The 17,117-nt window shown below is 37.9% G+C and overlaps 1 protein-coding gene and 1 long non-coding RNA gene across 5 annotated transcripts in view; one reads left to right on the top strand and one right to left on the bottom strand.

Annotated features, from left to right (window-relative positions):
* Window positions 1-17,117, top strand: part of KCNIP4 (potassium voltage-gated channel interacting protein 4) — a 1,220,775-nt gene that overhangs the window by 588,166 nt on the left and 615,492 nt on the right. The window lies entirely within an intron of this gene.
* LOC129143837 (uncharacterized) overlaps window positions 12,181-17,117 on the bottom strand; it is a 51,075-nt gene continuing 46,138 nt past the window's right edge. For both annotated transcript variants that reach the window (XR_008547749.2, XR_010156281.1), the window contains one exon: window positions 12,181-15,269. This is a non-coding gene — a long non-coding RNA (uncharacterized LOC129143837). The remainder of the gene's footprint in view (window positions 15,270-17,117) is intronic.

Genomic DNA, 17,117 nt, shown 5'->3' with positions numbered 1-17,117 from the left:
AACGTATCATCCTGATCTCAGGCTTCAAATTATTGCTAATTTGTATATTTTCTATTCTGAAGGTGTTGTAGATAAATGCTTGCTGCCAAGGTTAATAACAACAACAGGAACAGAATAAATAGCTATTGGGTGAGAAAACAAAATAGAATAAGAAACAAACTGCAGATGGCTTCAAATAAATCACATGTAAATATGATGGAAAAATACAACTGTTTTAGGTACAGGAAAGATTTGAAGTATTTTTTTTTCTTTTTCTTTTCTTTCTTTATTATTTATTTATTTATTTATTTATTTATTTTTTGAGACAATCTCACTCTGTTATCCAGGCTGGAGTGCAGTGGCGTGATCTTGGCTCACTGCACCCTTCAGGTTCAAGGGATTCTCGTGTCTCAGCCTCCAGAGTAGCTGGGATTACAGGTGCACACCACCGTGCCCAGCTAATCTTTGTATTTTTAGTAGAGATGGGGTTCCATCATATTGACCAGGCTGGTCTTGAACTCTTGACCTCAAGTGATCCGCCCACCTCAGCCTCCCAAAGTGCTGGGATTACAGGCATGAACCACCGCACTGGCCTTTGATGATTTCAATATAATCTGGAAAATGAAGTTAGTATTTAACACATAATTGCATATTTGGATTTTAGAGATAATCATGTTAGTCTTTATCCCCAAATACTTTAACATCTCCCTTTTACCCACCATGGATTTCAAACCCTTAGGAGAAAACTCCTTTCTCCTTTGATATAAACTTGGCTTTTCCAGTTTTCCATTCCATCCTGCATTTCTGCAAGATTGAACGAATACCATAATTCCTCATCTTCTTTCCCTTGCTTTCCTATCTTTATATTCACTTGCAATGTCCTTTTCTGACTTTATGCAAAGGACCCCACCCATCGAAGTCCAACTCATGTACTTTTTCTTCTAAGATAGTTGCCTCTAACAAATAGTACTCTTCATACTATGAAATCACCCATATTTGTTATTTATTTCTCATTGTTCTTGTCTCATGTTATCTTTCACTACAGTTAATTTGGTTTGTGTGTCCTTATAATCTATTTGATTATATGGCTCTTGAAATTTCCTTTAGCTTTTTCTGATATCTACTGTTCCATAATATAGGTGCATTGACTTGTCATTTATTTATTCATTCATCAATTCATATCATTAAAATAAGTGCTATATTGTAAAAAGAAAAAAAAATTATCATGAGATACTATCCTAACTGAGGTCCTTCCATCTTTAACCTGTGGATTACATGTTCTTTTTTTCATCCAACACATGTTTATTGTTTCCTATGCATGGGAAACAATTTCTTCTGCCCAAATTTGTTTTCTCAAAACAATTTATCTGCACTACTGTTATAGCTCTGATGATGTTATATAATAGTATTCTGCCTTCTATAAATTTCTAATATATTCCTCTTGGCAGAAACCATGCCATTCAGTTTTAAACTCCCTGTACCTAGCACTGAACAGGCTTTCAATAAATATCTATTCAATAAATATATGGTTTGGATACATTGATAGGTGTAAGAGCAAATGCGTAAATGAATTTAGGAATTTTCAAAAAAGAAAATAATATGGTTGTTGTAAGCCTATTATGTTTGGAGGCAGAAATTCCATTTGAGAAATAATCCTTGTAAGCTAATGTTACAGAAATTAAGTGTTAACAATGAGAATTGTAAAAGAGGGATCATCAAGGCAGAAATAACTTATGGTGCTCACATTTTCTTAGAATAAAGATAAGTAACTTTTAACCTATAATCTTAGCTCCACTCCATCCTTCCAGCTACCAAAACCCAAACACTCATGCTTTATCAGATATCTTGGGGCTCACAATGGTACTCGAGAGCTCTTTCTATGCCCTGAGTATTTACTTTCTGATTTGGAAAATTCATGTTATTAGCATTTAGGATCACTGTAGCTAATCCTTATACTTCCTTGAGTGCTATGAAAATGCTATGGAGAGAACTCCTAAGTATGTTCTTCAAATCCTTAAGAACTTTTATTTCAACACTAAAATGAGGGCAGGAATGATATCAAGCTTTGGATTCTCTTTGAGCTCCTGTTGTTTCACACTGATAGTGATGATAGTCAAAATCATCATCTTTGAATTGCAAAGGCCACAAAGTACATATTAAAAATCAGTAATTATGTTTTACTGCCCAGCTTGCCACTGAGAATTTGAAAAATTCAATTTGCCTACTTCCCAAAGAGCTATGTAGTTTGTAAGCACATTATAAATTTTTATTTTACAGAAGAAAATGATGAAAGCACCTGGTGATTTCCCTAATGTTGATGCAGTTGGTTACAAAGCAGGCCTTCAAACACTCCTGGTTCACTTTGTCATGAAGATATGTCTATGCTACAAGGACAAACCCCTGTGAGGCTAGGTAAAGGTTTTGAGTGTATCTCTTATCTATATTCATAGAGATTTGGAGCCAGAAACAAGCCTGAAGTGATGTCCAAGAGAAGGGATCACAGCTAGATCTTGAGAGGTATACCTAACTAGGTAGTTCAATGAAGGAGAGCCACAGGGCTGTGGCAGTCAAAGGTCAGAGGGATGGAAACACAAGGACAAGAAGAGAGAATGTAGAATCAGACAAGCATTCAAATCATGACTTCAACTTCAGTAGCTACCGTATGATCTTAAACAAGTTTCTAAACCTCTCTGAGGCTCTGTTTTCTCATTTGCAAAAAGGAGATAAAGAAAGAACTCATCTCCAAAAGCAACTATGAGAATTCAGTGAGATTCCATGTATAAAGTACTTAGTACTTTATCTCAGTGAATGATTACCATCGTTATTAACTATAATAAAATGGGTGAGCTGGAGATATGGCTAAATAACAGATGCAAGAATGACAATTTTTTCTTATCACTCCATTGTAGTTCTCCTATTTGCTCCCTGAGTTGTGTTCTGTAGACAGGAAGGATGCATATAAACGGCGGGATAAGGGCTACCTAGTCTGCATTTCTAACTTTAATTTCATCCTTCAGTTAAACAATATACAAGAATATTTCTTCCATTTCGCATGCAGTGAGGATGTCTGTATCACTTCCACAGAAGGATGTGACTGTCTACCTGGCTGTACTCCTGAGACAATGAGTTCATTTGTGCAGGGGAGGACAAAGACTGAACGTGTTTTACTTTGGGAAGGGGAGTTTTTTTAATTCAATCTTTATCTCAACCCCAGGAGGAAGGTATTCATAATCTTGTTTTCCAGCTATAACTGAGGTTCAGATATAATGTATTCTACCCAAGATTACCTAGCTAGAACTAGAAGAAACATAATTCAAATCACATGTCTTAGACTCCAAAGCTCATGCCTTTTCTAATACCACTAGTTTTGCAAAATTAATGATTTTTAGTGGGTCTTCCTTGTTATTTCAATTTTATGAACAGCAGTTGGCAGAATGGCAAGTTCTGGGTCAGGAGACAAGGTTCACTGCTTTCTTGACCATGAGGTCTGTCTCCATGTGGAGCCAGCTTCTTGGCTATTCTGCGGCTCCCTCTGCCATAATACAGGGTTCATCTGCATAATTTTCTAATAAGTGATATAGCTTCATTATGAAGCTGTTCATAGTATGTCAGCTTGAATTTTACATATTTCTTTGTCTTCCCTAGACAACAGGAGCTGAGTGTGCAGTTAGACTATTTCCTCGAATTGTGCATTTTATCAGAGCGTGTCCCAGCCTTCTCCCCTCTCCTCTTCATTCTTGCGTGGGTACTCTCTTGCTTACCCCAGCAGGTATCTAATTCGCAAGTCGTTAGGCAAGCACTTCTTTGGGGTTTTGCTAAGTGAGTTTATTCTCTGACGGTGTGAGGGGTTATAGAGGAGTTTTGAAAAGAGAAGGAAGAAGTTGGAGCTCACAGCTGCCTTTACTCCTGAAGGACAGTATAAATTCCTGCTAATTTTAGTTACAAATATGAACTCTTTAGGGTTATGATAAGTGCAACGTAGAATATGTATGCTGTATGCTGTTATGTTACTTTATAAATTTTCTAGGATTACAACCCTCGGTTTGTCATTCTTTTTTCTCTTTGTGATTCTTGGAATTGATTTAGTTGCTATGGGAAAAAAAAAAAAAGGAGAATGAAAAAAAAAACCAATCTGACAGACTTTAGGATTTAAGATTCCAGACAGCTTAAAAATTGTAACTAGTTCTCTAGGCACAGCTAGAGAACCACTTGTTCCTAATTGTACCTAGTTATCTAAACAAAGTAAACTTTAGCAGGATTTGCAAGTCAACAAATCCTTTTAGAAGCCAGACACTAATAAGAGTAATTTTTTTTAGTATTAACTGTGTGCTAGATAATGTCTTTCTTTTAGCAAATTCCACTGTAGCAGAGATTGCTGATACAAATATTGTCAGGGGGCAGATAAGAACAATGACTAACATTTCTTGAGGATTTTCTAAGTGCCATTTCCTGAGGTAATTGCAGGTAGTATTGCATGTAATCATTATGATTTCATTATGATGAAATAGGGACTGTTATTATCATCATTTTATAGATGGAGAATCTGAAGAATCAAAAAATGAGTCAATCAGCTAACAAGTTATAAGGTAAGGTCACCAACCAAGACAACTGACTCCAGTGCTTGTCTTTAACCCTAAGCTTGAGTACCTTCTACATGTCTAGATTATCTAAGAATAAGTCAGTAATGACTAATTTCAGAATAAGAAACTGGAAAATAGAGGACTGCTTAAAGCATTTAAATTAAATGATGATGATGATGATGACGATAATGATGATAAATGTTCAGAACAAGAAAAACACATCTTTGAGCCAGTTTATACCTCTGGGTTGCCAGGGTGTAGCAGCGGATGCTGATTTAAAGCAAAATTAAATGGATTTGTGGACTTGAAACTTGCAAATAATTCTGGGGAATATTGACACCTGGCCTCTTACTTGAGAGAATTTGAAAATAATTGTCCTGTTGTCTAAACATGACCGTTTAGGCAAGGACTGATAATTTCAATGTAAAAATTTGGGTCTATTTTTAGACTGTTTCACCTACGTTTTTATGAATAACATTAATTTGAATTTTTTTAACATATAAAAGAAGTGGTGGTGCACTGTGGGGAATTTTTAGAAACACAATCTTCTTTTTCCATTAGAGGCTGTTTGAAGAATACGATAAGGTACATGAAGAAGGTTCATTGTTAGTTTAAAGAAATTCATTAATTTTCATTGTATTCTCATACTTTTAAAAGATAATGACACACTGGCTAGGAATACTTCCTGGACAAAAAAGACAATTAAATATAAAAGAGGTTTTCCCCACAGCATGTCACTTCTTCAAAAAGAAGACATCAAGAAACTAAAGACCAAAATCAACATTCTTTTTAAGAGTTCTGAATTACTTTTACTTGAATAGATAAGCAAGCCTCTTTATATTCTTGTTTTTTGTCGCTGTTTGTTTGGAATTAGGTAAGATACAAACAAAATTTATTATTAAATGATTTTAATTTTCTAATACATTCACAAATAGAATATAATGGATAATTTATCAAAATTATTTTTGTTGTTCAAATAAGGATAGTCAATGATTCCTAATAATTCTTGATTATTTTTATTAGCATTTTCTACCAGAATCAAATAAGTACAAGGTCATGTCTATCAATCAGTAAGAGATTAGATATCTCTTAATTCTAAATTCTGAAACAACAGTTTAAATTTTGAGACAGGAGTTACACGCACAGTAGAGCTCAGTACCTATTTTTGAATGAATTGATGAATGAACGAATGAGTAGATGGATCTAATGTAAACTATTTGCAAATTCTTGTTCTTGCACACAATCCCCTTCTCAGATTTAAATCTCATTTCCTTTATAATACCATGTTAGTGGCTGGTAATTCAGTGACCAATTTTCTACATTATATTTCTTCATCTTATATGAATTGCAATAAATGCACAATAGAATTGATTCATTCATCTTATTTCTTCATAATACTCTCCAAGAAATGTTTGATCTCAGGACCAATTTGATTGCCAAGAATACTATTTCACTGTGTGGTTACAACTGCATCATGAGCTGATGACATAGTTAAAAGTCAAGACAAGAAACTCACCATAGGAAACATTTATTAGAGTCTTGTTTCAAAGATGAGTTTAAGAGAATGGAACTACCTTAAACAGTCTTGAACATTTTCAGTGTTATTTTATATATTTTCCTGATTTATTTTTAATATCCAAAAAGAGAACCAGGGTACAGTGTTTACAGTGTGATAATTATCCTGTAAAATTTACAAATACTTATGGCCTTTCTTACTCTCATTCGGTTTATGATGCCTGATAGCATGGGCCACTGTATTAGGATTCTCTAGAGAATATAATACATACATATCATACATCATCATTTATATAATCATATATAAAATGAGAAACTGGCTCACATGATTATGTAGGCTAAGAAGTTCCACAATCTGCTATCTGCAAGCTAGAGAGTCTAGGATGCCAATGGTGTAACTTAATCTAAGTCTTCAGGCCAGAGAACCAGGGGAGCAGAGGGCAGGAGAAGATGAGAAGAAATTTCCCAGCTCAAGCAGTGAAGTAGAAAATAAAAGGAGATGTATTTCTTCACCTTTTGTTCCACTCAGGCCTTCAGTGAATTGGATGAACCCCACTCAAATTGGGAAGAGCCATTTACTTTACTGGGTATACCTATTGTAAACCCCAAAAATCTACGACAGGTCTTAGGAAGTTTATTTTGCCGAAATTAAGGACACACAGCCATGATACAGCCTCAGGAGGTCCTAATGACATGTGCCCAAGGTGGTTGAAGCACAGCTTGGTTTTATACATTGTGGGGAGACATGAGACATTAATCAACATATATAAGATGAACACTGGTTTGGTCTGGAAAGGCAGGATAACTCGAAGCAAAGGCAGGACAACTTGAAGGGGAAGGGTCTTCCAGGTCATAGGTAGATAAGAGACAAATTATTGCATTTGTTTGAGTTTCTGATGAGCCTTTCCAAAGGAGGCAATCAGATATGTATTTATCTCAGTGAGCAGAGGGATGACTTTGAATAGAAAGAGAGGTATGCTTGCCCTAAGCAGTTCCCAGCTTGACTTTTCCCTTTAGCTTAGTGATTTGGGGGCCCCAAGATTTATTTTCCTTTCACACTGTTCAAATCTCATCTCATTCAGAAACACTCTCACAGACACATCCAGAAATAATGTTCAATCTGGTCACCCTATGGCTCAGTCAAGCTGATGCATAAAATTAACAATCACAACTGCTTTGCAGTTTGCATATCACTGTTTTGGTCTTGTTTGTGCTATGTAATAACTCTCTGAGTCAAGTAGACCAAATATTGCTCTGTGGTAATCATGAATCAAATAAGGTTCGGAGGATCTATTTGATTATGCACAACTAAGCATGTGCTTAACAAGTGTCAGAGACAGGACCCGAATCACTTTTTATTTTTGTTTAGGAATTTTTTTATTATTATTATACTTTAAGTTCTAGGGTACATGTACACAATGTGCAGGTTTGTTACATATGTATGCATGTGCCACAGTGGTTTGCTGCACACATCAACTCGTCATTTACGTTAGGTATTTCTCCTAATGTTATCCCTCCACCAGCCCCCCACCACCTGACAGGCCCCGCTGTGTGATGTTCTCTTCCCTGTGTCCAAGTGTTGTCATTGTTTAATTCCCACCTATGAGTGAGAACAGGAGGTGTTTGATTTTCTGTCCTTGTGATAATTTGCTGAGAAAGATGGTTTCCAGCTTCATCCACGTCCCTACAAAGGATGTGAACTCATCCTTTTTTATGGCTGCATAGTATTCCATGGTGTATATGTGCCACATTTTATTAATCCAGTCTGTCATTGATGGACATTTGGGTTAGTTCCAAGTTTTTGCTATTGTGAATAGTGCCACAATAAACATACATGTGCATGTGTCTTTATAGTAGCATAATTTATAATCCTTTGGGTATATACCCAGTAATAGGATGGCTGGGTCAAATGGTATTTCTAGTTCTAGATCCTTGAGGAATCACCACACTGTCTTTCACAATGGTTGAACTAATTTAAACTCCCACCAACAATGTAAAAGTGTTCCTATTTCTCCACATCCTCTCCAGCATCTGTTGTTTCCTGACCTTTCAATGATCACCATTCTAATTGGTATGAGATGGTATCTCATTTTGGTTTTGATTTGCATTTGTCTGATGACCAGTGATGATGAGCATTTTTTCATGTGTCTGTTGGCTGTATAAATGTCTTCTTTTGAGAAGTGTCTGTTCATATCCTTTGCCCACTTTTTGATGGGGTTGTTTGACTTTTTCTTGTAAATTTAAGTTCTCTTTGTAAATTCTGGATATTAGCCATTTGTCACATGGGTAGATTGCAAAAATTTTCTCCCATTCCACAGGTTGCCTGTTCACTCTGATGGTAGTTTCTTTTGCTGTGCAGAAGCTCTTTAGTTTAATTAGATCCCATTTGTCAATTTTGGCTTTTGTTGCCATTGCTTTTGGTGTTTTAGTCATGAAGTCTTTGCCCAAGCCTATGTCCTGAATGGTATTGCCTACGTTTTCTTCTAGGGTTTTTATGGTTTTAGGTCCAAAATTTAAGTCTTCAATCCATCTTGAATTAATTTTTCTATAAGTTGTAAGGAAGGGATCCAATTTCAGCTTTCTACATGTGGCTAGCCAGTTTTCCCAGCACCATTTATTAAATAGAGAATCCTTTACCCATTTATACTTTTTGTAAGATTTGTCAAAGATCATAGATTGTAGATGTGTGGTGTTATTTCTGTGGGCTCTGTTCTGTTCCATTGGTCTATATATCTGTTTTGGTACCAGTACCATGCTGTTTTTGTTACTATAGCCTTGTAGTATAGTTTGAAGTCAGGTAGCGTGATGCCTCCAGCTTTGTTCTTTTGGCTTACGATTAACTTGGCTATGCGGGCTCTTTTTTGGTTCCCTGTGAACTTTAAAGTAGTTTTTTCCAATTCTGTGAAGAAAGTCATTGGTAGCTTGATGGGGATGGCATTGAATCTATAAATGACCTTGGGCAGTATGGCCATTTTCACGATATTGATTCTTCCTATCCACAAATATGGAATGTTCCTCCATTTGTTTGTGTCCTCTTTTATTTCGTTGAGCAGTGATTTGTAGTTCTTCTTGAAGAGGTCCTTCACATCCCTTGCAAGTTGGATTCCCAGGTATTTTATTCTCTTTGAAGCAATTGTGAATGGGAGTTCACTCATGATTTGGCTCTGTGTTTGTCTGTTATTGATGTATAAGAATGCTTGTGATTTTTGCGCACTGATTTTGTATCTTGAGATTTTGCTGAAGTTGCTTATCAGCTTAAGGAGATTTTGGGCTGAGACGATGGGGCTTTCTAAATATGCAATCATGCATCTGCAAACAGGGACAATTTGACTTCCTCTTTTCCTAATTGAATACCCTTTCTTTCTCTTGCCTGATTGCCCTGGCCACAACTTCCAATACTATGTTGAATAGGAATGGTGAGAGAGGGCATCCTTGTCTTATGCTGGTTTTCAAAGGAAATGCTTCCAGTTTTTGCCCATTCAGTATGATATTTGCTGTGGGTTTGTCATAAATAGCTCTTAATATTTTGAGATATGTTCCATCAGTATTTACTTTTTTGAGAGTTTTTAGCATGAAGGGCTGTTGAATTTTGTCAAAGGGCTGTTGATTTTTGTCAAAGGCCTTTTCTGCATCTATTGAAATAATCGTGGTTTTTGTCGTTGGTTCTGTTTATGTGATGGATTACGTTTATTGATTTGCGTATGTTGAACCAGTCATGCATCCCAGCGATGAAGCCCACTTGATCATGGTGGATAAGCTTTTTGATGTGCTGCTGGATTCGGTTTGCCAGTATTTTATTGAGGATTTTTGCATCGATGTTCATGAGGGATATTGGTCTAAAACTCTCTTTTTTTGTTGTGTCTCTGCCATGTTCTGGGATCAGGATGATGCTGACCTCCTAAAATGAGTTAGGGAAGATTTCTTCTTTTTCTCTTGATTGGAATAGTTTCAGAAAGAATGGTACCATCTCCTCTTTGTACCCTGGTAGATTTCGGCTGTGAATCCATCTGGTCCTAGACTTTTTCTTGGTTGGTAGGCTATTAATTATTGCCTCAATTTCAGAGCCTGTTATTGATCTATTCAGAGATTCAACTTCTTCCTGGTTTAGTCTTGGGAGGGTGTTTGTGTCCAGGAATTTATCCATTTCTTCTAGATTTTCTAGTTTATTTGCATAGAGGTGTTTATAGTATTCTCTGATGGTATTTTGTATTTCTGTGGGATCGGTGGTGATATCCCCTTCATCATTTTTTATTGCGTCTATTTGATTCTTCTCTCTTTTCTTCTTATTAGTCTTGCTAGCAGTCTATCAATTTTGTTTGGTCTTTTCAAAAAACTCGCTCCTGGATTCACTGATGTTTTGAAGGGTTTTTTGTGTCTCTATTTCCTTCAGTTCTGCTCTCATCTTAGTTATTTCTTGCCTTCTGCTAGCTTTTGAATTTGTTTGCTCTTGCTTCTCTAGTTATTTTAATTGTGATGTTAGGGTGTCAATTTTAGACCTTTCCTGCTTTCTCTTGTGGGCATTTAGTGCTATAAATTTCCCTCTACACACTGCTTTAAATGTGTTCCAGAGAATCTGGTACATTGTGTCTTTGTTCTCATTGGTTTCAAAGAACATATTTATTTCTGCCTTCATTTTGTTATTTACCCAGTAGTCGTAATTCAGGAGCAGGTTGTTCAGTTTCCATGTAGTTGAGTGATTTTGAGTGAGTTTCTTAATCCTGAGTTCTCATTTGATTGCACTGTGATCTGAGAGACAGTTTGTTATGATTTCTGTTCTTTTACATTTGCTGAGGAGTGCTTTACTTGCAACTATGTGGTCAATTTTGGAATAAGTGTGATGTGGTGCTGAGAAGAATGTATATTCTGTTGATTTCAGGTGGAGAGTTCTGTAGATGTCTCTTAGGTCCACTTGGTGCAGAGCTGAGTTCAAGTCCTGGATATCCTTGTTAATCTTCTGTCTTGTTGATCTGTCTAATGTTGACAGTGGGGTGTTAAAGTCTCCCATTATTATTGTGGGGGAATCTAAGTCTCTTTGCAGGTCTCTAAGGACTTGCTTTAAGAATCTGGGTGCTCCTGTATTGGGTGCATATATATTTAGGATAGTTAGCACTTCTTGTTGAATTGATCTCTTTACCATTATGTAATGGCTTTCTTTGTCTCTTTCGATCTTTGTTGGTTTAAAGTCTATTTTATCAGAGACTAGGATTACAACCCATGCTTTTTTTGCTTTCTATTTGCTTGGTAGGTCTTCCTCCATCCCTTTATTTTAAGCCTATGTGTGTTGCTGCAGGTGAGATGGGTCTCCTGAATACAGCACACTGATGGATTTTGACTCTTTATCCAATTTACCAGTCTATGTCTTTTAATTGGGGCATTTAGCCCATTTACATTTAAGGTTAATATTGTTATCTGTGAATTTGATCCTGTCATCATGATGTTAGCTGGTTATTTTGCCCCTTAATTGATGCAGTTTCTTCATAGCATCGATGGTCTTTACAATTTGGCATGTTTTTGCAGTGGCTGATACCAGTTGTTCCTTTCCATGTTTATTGCTTCCTTCAGGAGGTCTTGTAGGGCAGGCCTGGTGGTGACAAAATCTCTCAGCATTTGCTGGTCTGTAAAGAATTTTGTTTCTCCCACACTTATGAAGCTTAGTTTGGATGGATATGAAATTAAGGGTTGAAAATTGTTTTCTTTAAGAATATTGAATATTGGCCCCCACTATCTTCTGGGTTGTAGGGTTTCTGCCAAGAGATCCGCTGTTAGTCTAATGGGCTTCCCTTTGTGGATAACCCGACCTTTCTTTCTGGCTGCCCTTAACACTTTTTCCTTCATTTCAATCTTGGTGAATCTGATAATTGTGTGTCTTGGGGTTGCTCTTCTCAAGGCGTATCTTTGTGGTGTTCTCTGTATTTCCTGAATTTGAATGTTGTCCTACCTTGCTAGGTTGAGGAAGTTCTCCTGGATAATATCCTGAAGAGTGTTTTCCCACTTGTTTCCATTCTCCCTGTCACTTTCAGGTACACCAATCAAACGTAGATTTGGTCTTTTCACATAATCCCATATTTCTTGGAGGCTTTGTTCATTTCTTTTTACTTATTTTTCTCTAATCTTGTCTTCTTGCTTTATTTCATTAATTTGATCTTCAATCACTGATATCCTTTCTTCCACTTGATCAAATCAGCTATTGAAGCTTGTGTATGCATCATGAAGTTCTTGTGCCATGGTGTTCAGCTCCATCACATCATTTAAGGTCTTCTCTACACTGTTTAGTCTAGTTAGCCATTCGTCTAACCTTTTTTCAAGGTTTTTACCTTCCTTGCAATGGGTTAGAACATGCTCTTTTAGCTCAGAGAAGTTTGTTATTACTGACCTTCTGAAGCCTACTTCTGTCAATTCGTCAAAGTCATCCTCCATCCAGCGTTGTTCCATTACAGGTGAGGAGCTGCGATCCTTTGGAGGAGAAGAGGTGCTCTGGTTTTTAGAGTTTTCAGCTTTTCTGCTCTGGTTTCTCCCCATCTTTGTGGTTTTATCTACCTTTGGTCTGTGATGTTGGTGACCTACAGATGGGGTTTTGGTTGGATGTCCTTTTTGTTGATGTTGATGCTATTCCTTTCTGTTTGTTAGTTTTCCTTCTAACAGTCAGATCCCTCAGCTGCAGGTGTGTTGGAGTTTGCTGGAGGTCCACTTCAGACCCTGTTTGCCTGGGTATCACCAGAGGAGGCTACAGAACAGCTAATATTGCAGAACAGCAAATGTTGCTGTCTGATCCTTCCTCTGGAAGCTTCATCCCAGAGGGGCACCCACCTGTATGAAGTGTCTGTCAGCCCTTACTGGGAGGTGTCTCCCAGTTTGGGTACATGGGGATCAGGGACCCGCTTAAGGAGGCAGTCTGTTCTCAGAGCTCAAATGCTGTGCTGGGAGAACCACTGCTCTCTTCAGAGCTGTCAGACGGGGACGTTTAAGTCTGTAGAAGTTTCTGCTGCCTTTTGTTCAGCTATGCCCTGCCCACAGAGGTGGAATCTATAGAGGCAGCAGGCCTTGCTGAGCTGTGGTGGGCTCCGCCCAGTTCAGGCTTCCTGGCTGCTTTGTTTACCTGCTCAAGCCTCAGCAATGGTGAACATCCCTCCCCCTGCCAGGCTGCAGCCTTGCAAGGCAATCCCAGACTGCTGCACTAGCAGTGAGCAAGGCTACATGGTCATGGGACCCACTGAGCCAGGCACAGGAGAGAATCTCCTGGTCTGCCAGTTGCTAAGACTGTGGGAAAATTGCAGTATTTGGGTGAGAGTGTCCCATTTTTCCAGGTACAGTCTATCATGGCTTCCTTTGGCTAGGAAAGGGAAATCTCCTGACCCCTTGCACTTCCTGGGTGAGGCGACGTCCCACCCTGCTTTGGCTTGCCCTCCGTGGGCTGCACCCACTGTCCAACCAGTCCCAATGATATGAACCAGGTACCTCAGTTGGAAATGCAGAAGTCACCCATCTTCTGCGTCGATCACACTGGGAGCTGCAGACCGGAGCTGTTTCTATTTGGCCATCTTGGAATGGAACCAAGATTTTTTTCTTTTTTTAGTGCTGTTAGGCAATAAAACAAGATAAAATATCTCTGCCTTGAGATGGATGGTTAGGGCTATTCGTAGGGTCATGCTTCAAGCAGTTTATCAATTATTCAACCAAATGGCCTCAGGACTTAACTGATGTTATGGCAGAGCCTCAACTTATGATGTGATTAGTTTCAAGGCTGATGGTTAAAATGAAAATCACTATCATTAGTATGCTAGTTTGCTATAGCTGCCATCAAAAAATACCACAGACTGGCTGAGTTAAACAAAAGAAATTAATTTTCTCCATGTTCTGGAGGCTGGAAGTCCAAAATTTAGGTGTCTGCAGGTTGGAGTTCTTCTGGGACCTTTGTCCTTGGCTTGTAGATGGTCATAATCTCATATTGTCTTCAAATGGTCTTACCTCTGTGCATGTGCATGTCTGTGTCCTAATTTCCTTTTCTTATAAGGACACCAACCATATTGGATTAGGGCCAACCCTCATGATCTCATTTCACCTTAACTATCTCTTTAAATGCCCTATTCCAACATATAGTCATATTCTGAGGTATGGAGACTATGGAAACTGTATTAGTATGTTCTCACACTGCTATTTAAAGACATATTCAAGACTGGGTAATTTATAAAGAAAAATAAGTGCAATGGACTCATGGTTCTGCATGTCTAGGGAGGCCTCACAATCATGGTGGAAGGTGAAGGAAAACCAAAGGCGTGTCTTATATGGCAGCAGGCAAGAGGGAGCATGTGTAGGGAAACTGCTCTTTATAAAACCATCTGATCTCATGAGACTTACTCTCAATAGAACAGCATGGGAAAATCTATCCCCCATGATTCAATTACCTCCCACCAGGTTCCTCCTACGACATGTGGGGATTATTACAATTCAAGGTGAGATTTGGGTGGGGACACAGCCAAACCATATCAGAGACTTAGAACTTCAACATATAAATTTGAGGGAAACACAGTTCAGCCCATAATATTTAGGATGGTACTACATTTTAATTTACCAGAAGGCTCTTCATTTATGCCTGTCATTTCAGCCTAATTATCATTAATATCCTGTCTGACTCAAATGCTTTCAAATTTGTATGATAAATTATACAGTTATTTTACCTGTAGTCAAAATAATATTTGAAAATCCTTTAAATCACCCATAAAGCATAATGCAGATGTACCATTTCTCACTAACTTCTCCACAGTCAGATTTTCTTCCATTATAAGATATAACAGTTTCTTCTTTGTGGTCATGTTGTATGAAAATGAATATTATTAAAAACTAGATGTCTAAATAATATGCTAGTATACTCTTACTCTAGCAGGTAAGTGGGAAGTGAGCATGACAGAGAAAGAAAAAATTCACTTTGCCCATGTTACACACATTTAGGGATGGGCATTAACTCAGTTGATGATGGGTGGTGTTGCCTGAGCAGAAATTTGTGGAAATCCTCATCTTAGCACTTCGATACCTTCTTCTAGGAAAGGTCACTGGGCAAGGTTGTCCTCCTGGCCACTGGGGATGCTTCACCTCCACTTGTAGATTAGAGCTCTTCCATTTATACTGGGAAAAATAATCAGTTCTACAGCTCTGCATTTCCATGACACATTAAATTACATTCACCATTCATATTGGAGTCTGCAAAGAGAAAAGAGTCCAGAAGTTTGTTTCATGCCTTGTACTTGCCAGATAAATAACTGGGCGTTTGGGTGGCTGGCCATGTTAGCAGCCTGCGTATTCCTTGGGGTATATTCAGTCACTGGTGGGGGTCTCAATTACCTGTAAGGGCACCCAGATTTATTACTTAGTAATTAAATGATTTTTATGGTGCCAAGAGATTCCTCATCTTAATCATCTCTACTCCTTCATTAAAAGTTTATAAAAGATGTTGCTGAATGATAGAGCATGACTCAAGTAGTCTTTGGACTCAAAATTCTTAGTTAAAATGTCAGTGATAACCTCGTATGTTCATACCAGTTTTCTTTGGATTCCCAAATAATTTATTACTAATGATAACATACCAAAATTGGTGAATAATTTACGTTATTAATAAATAAATTAGAGTAATTATTTCTCTAATTATAATATACTTTCATTTAGGTAAATGTTATTGAGAGAAAGAAGGAGGTAGAGTTAAAGGCAGCTGGCTAGGCATTGCTCATAACTCTAGTCCACCCACAGGAGTGTTTTCTAGATGAGAAACTCCATTACGTAAATCAGCACAGAAACATAAGTTTGAGAACTGCTGCTCTAGCTCTTTGGATCAAAGTTAATGTCCCTGAGAATGCTAGCCCTTGTGCTTGTACCCCATACTTGAAGACCCTGAAGAGACGATAGCCACATTTCTTGTGATATTAGCTACTTCCATTGCAATTTGTTGCTCCACATTTTGAGTACAGGGAGAACTGTGGATTACCTGCCCCTGCACACTCTACCTTTAAGAACCCAGAAACACCCAGGGCTCTGGTGGCTGCCATGTTGGCAGTCTGTATGTTCCTTGGGGTATAGCTAGTCACTGGTGGGAATCCCAATTATTCGTAAGGGCCCCCAAATTTATTACTTAGTAATTAAATGCCTTCTATGGTGCCAAGAGATTCCTCATCTTAATTTTCTCTACGGCTTCATTAAAGGTTTATAAAAGACGCTGCTGAATGACACATTGCATGCACTATACTAGTAGATTAATTCTTAAAAATAGCCCTTGTCATGTCCCTGCCTAACCCCAGTGTCTCCAGCGACTCCTCTATTTCAGCAGGAAAACATGTCTTTACTTTCACCTACAGTCAAAGCATTTCATATTCTGACTCAGTTTACTCTTCTGCTTTCTCTATAGCAGGCACTCAATATAGGTTGGAAGAAGGAAGTGATAATAGCAGCTGATTATTGACTGAGCGCTTACAATATGTTAGGTTGTTCCTCTGTATTTGTTTTGTAGATACTTGAAATAACCCCATGAATCAAGCACTAGTACTATTCCTATTTTGGACTTGAGGAAATTGAGATTAAGTGATGCAGCCAATATTATTTATAAATTACTAAATGGTGAAGGCAAGGTTCTAACTTAGCCAGACTAGCTATGAATTCCAGGTTCTTGAACCATATCTTATTTAATCTCCTTGCTCAACCAACTCTTTTATTCCCACCACAAAGTAATTGACAAAGCCAATTCTCTCAGGCAGAAGCATCCTTTTCATTTGTTCCACCTGGCCAGCTTCAACCAAACTATCAAAACCCAACTTGATTCCTCTCTACCTTGGAGACCTTCTGACTCCTTCAACCCACAGCTAACTCTCTTTCCCCAGAACTCATAGCACTCATTTTCTGCACCAATTATTTTGGCTCCTAGCATAGGCCAGATGGTAAAAGTCTCTAGGATTGTTGCTTTGTGTTTATTTTTTAACTCAATAAATGTGTAATGAATAAGTAAAATATCATAGCGCAGCTCTGAAGTATTACAGAGCTATACATTTGGGCTTCTCATTTATA

The sequence above is a fragment of the Pan troglodytes genome, chromosome 3 (assembly GCF_028858775.2).
Source record: "Pan troglodytes isolate AG18354 chromosome 3, NHGRI_mPanTro3-v2.0_pri, whole genome shotgun sequence".
NCBI lineage: Eukaryota > Metazoa > Chordata > Mammalia > Primates > Hominidae > Pan > Pan troglodytes.
The sequence above is the reverse complement of the archived record's forward strand: the minus strand, read 5'-3'. Positions and strand labels throughout refer to the sequence as shown.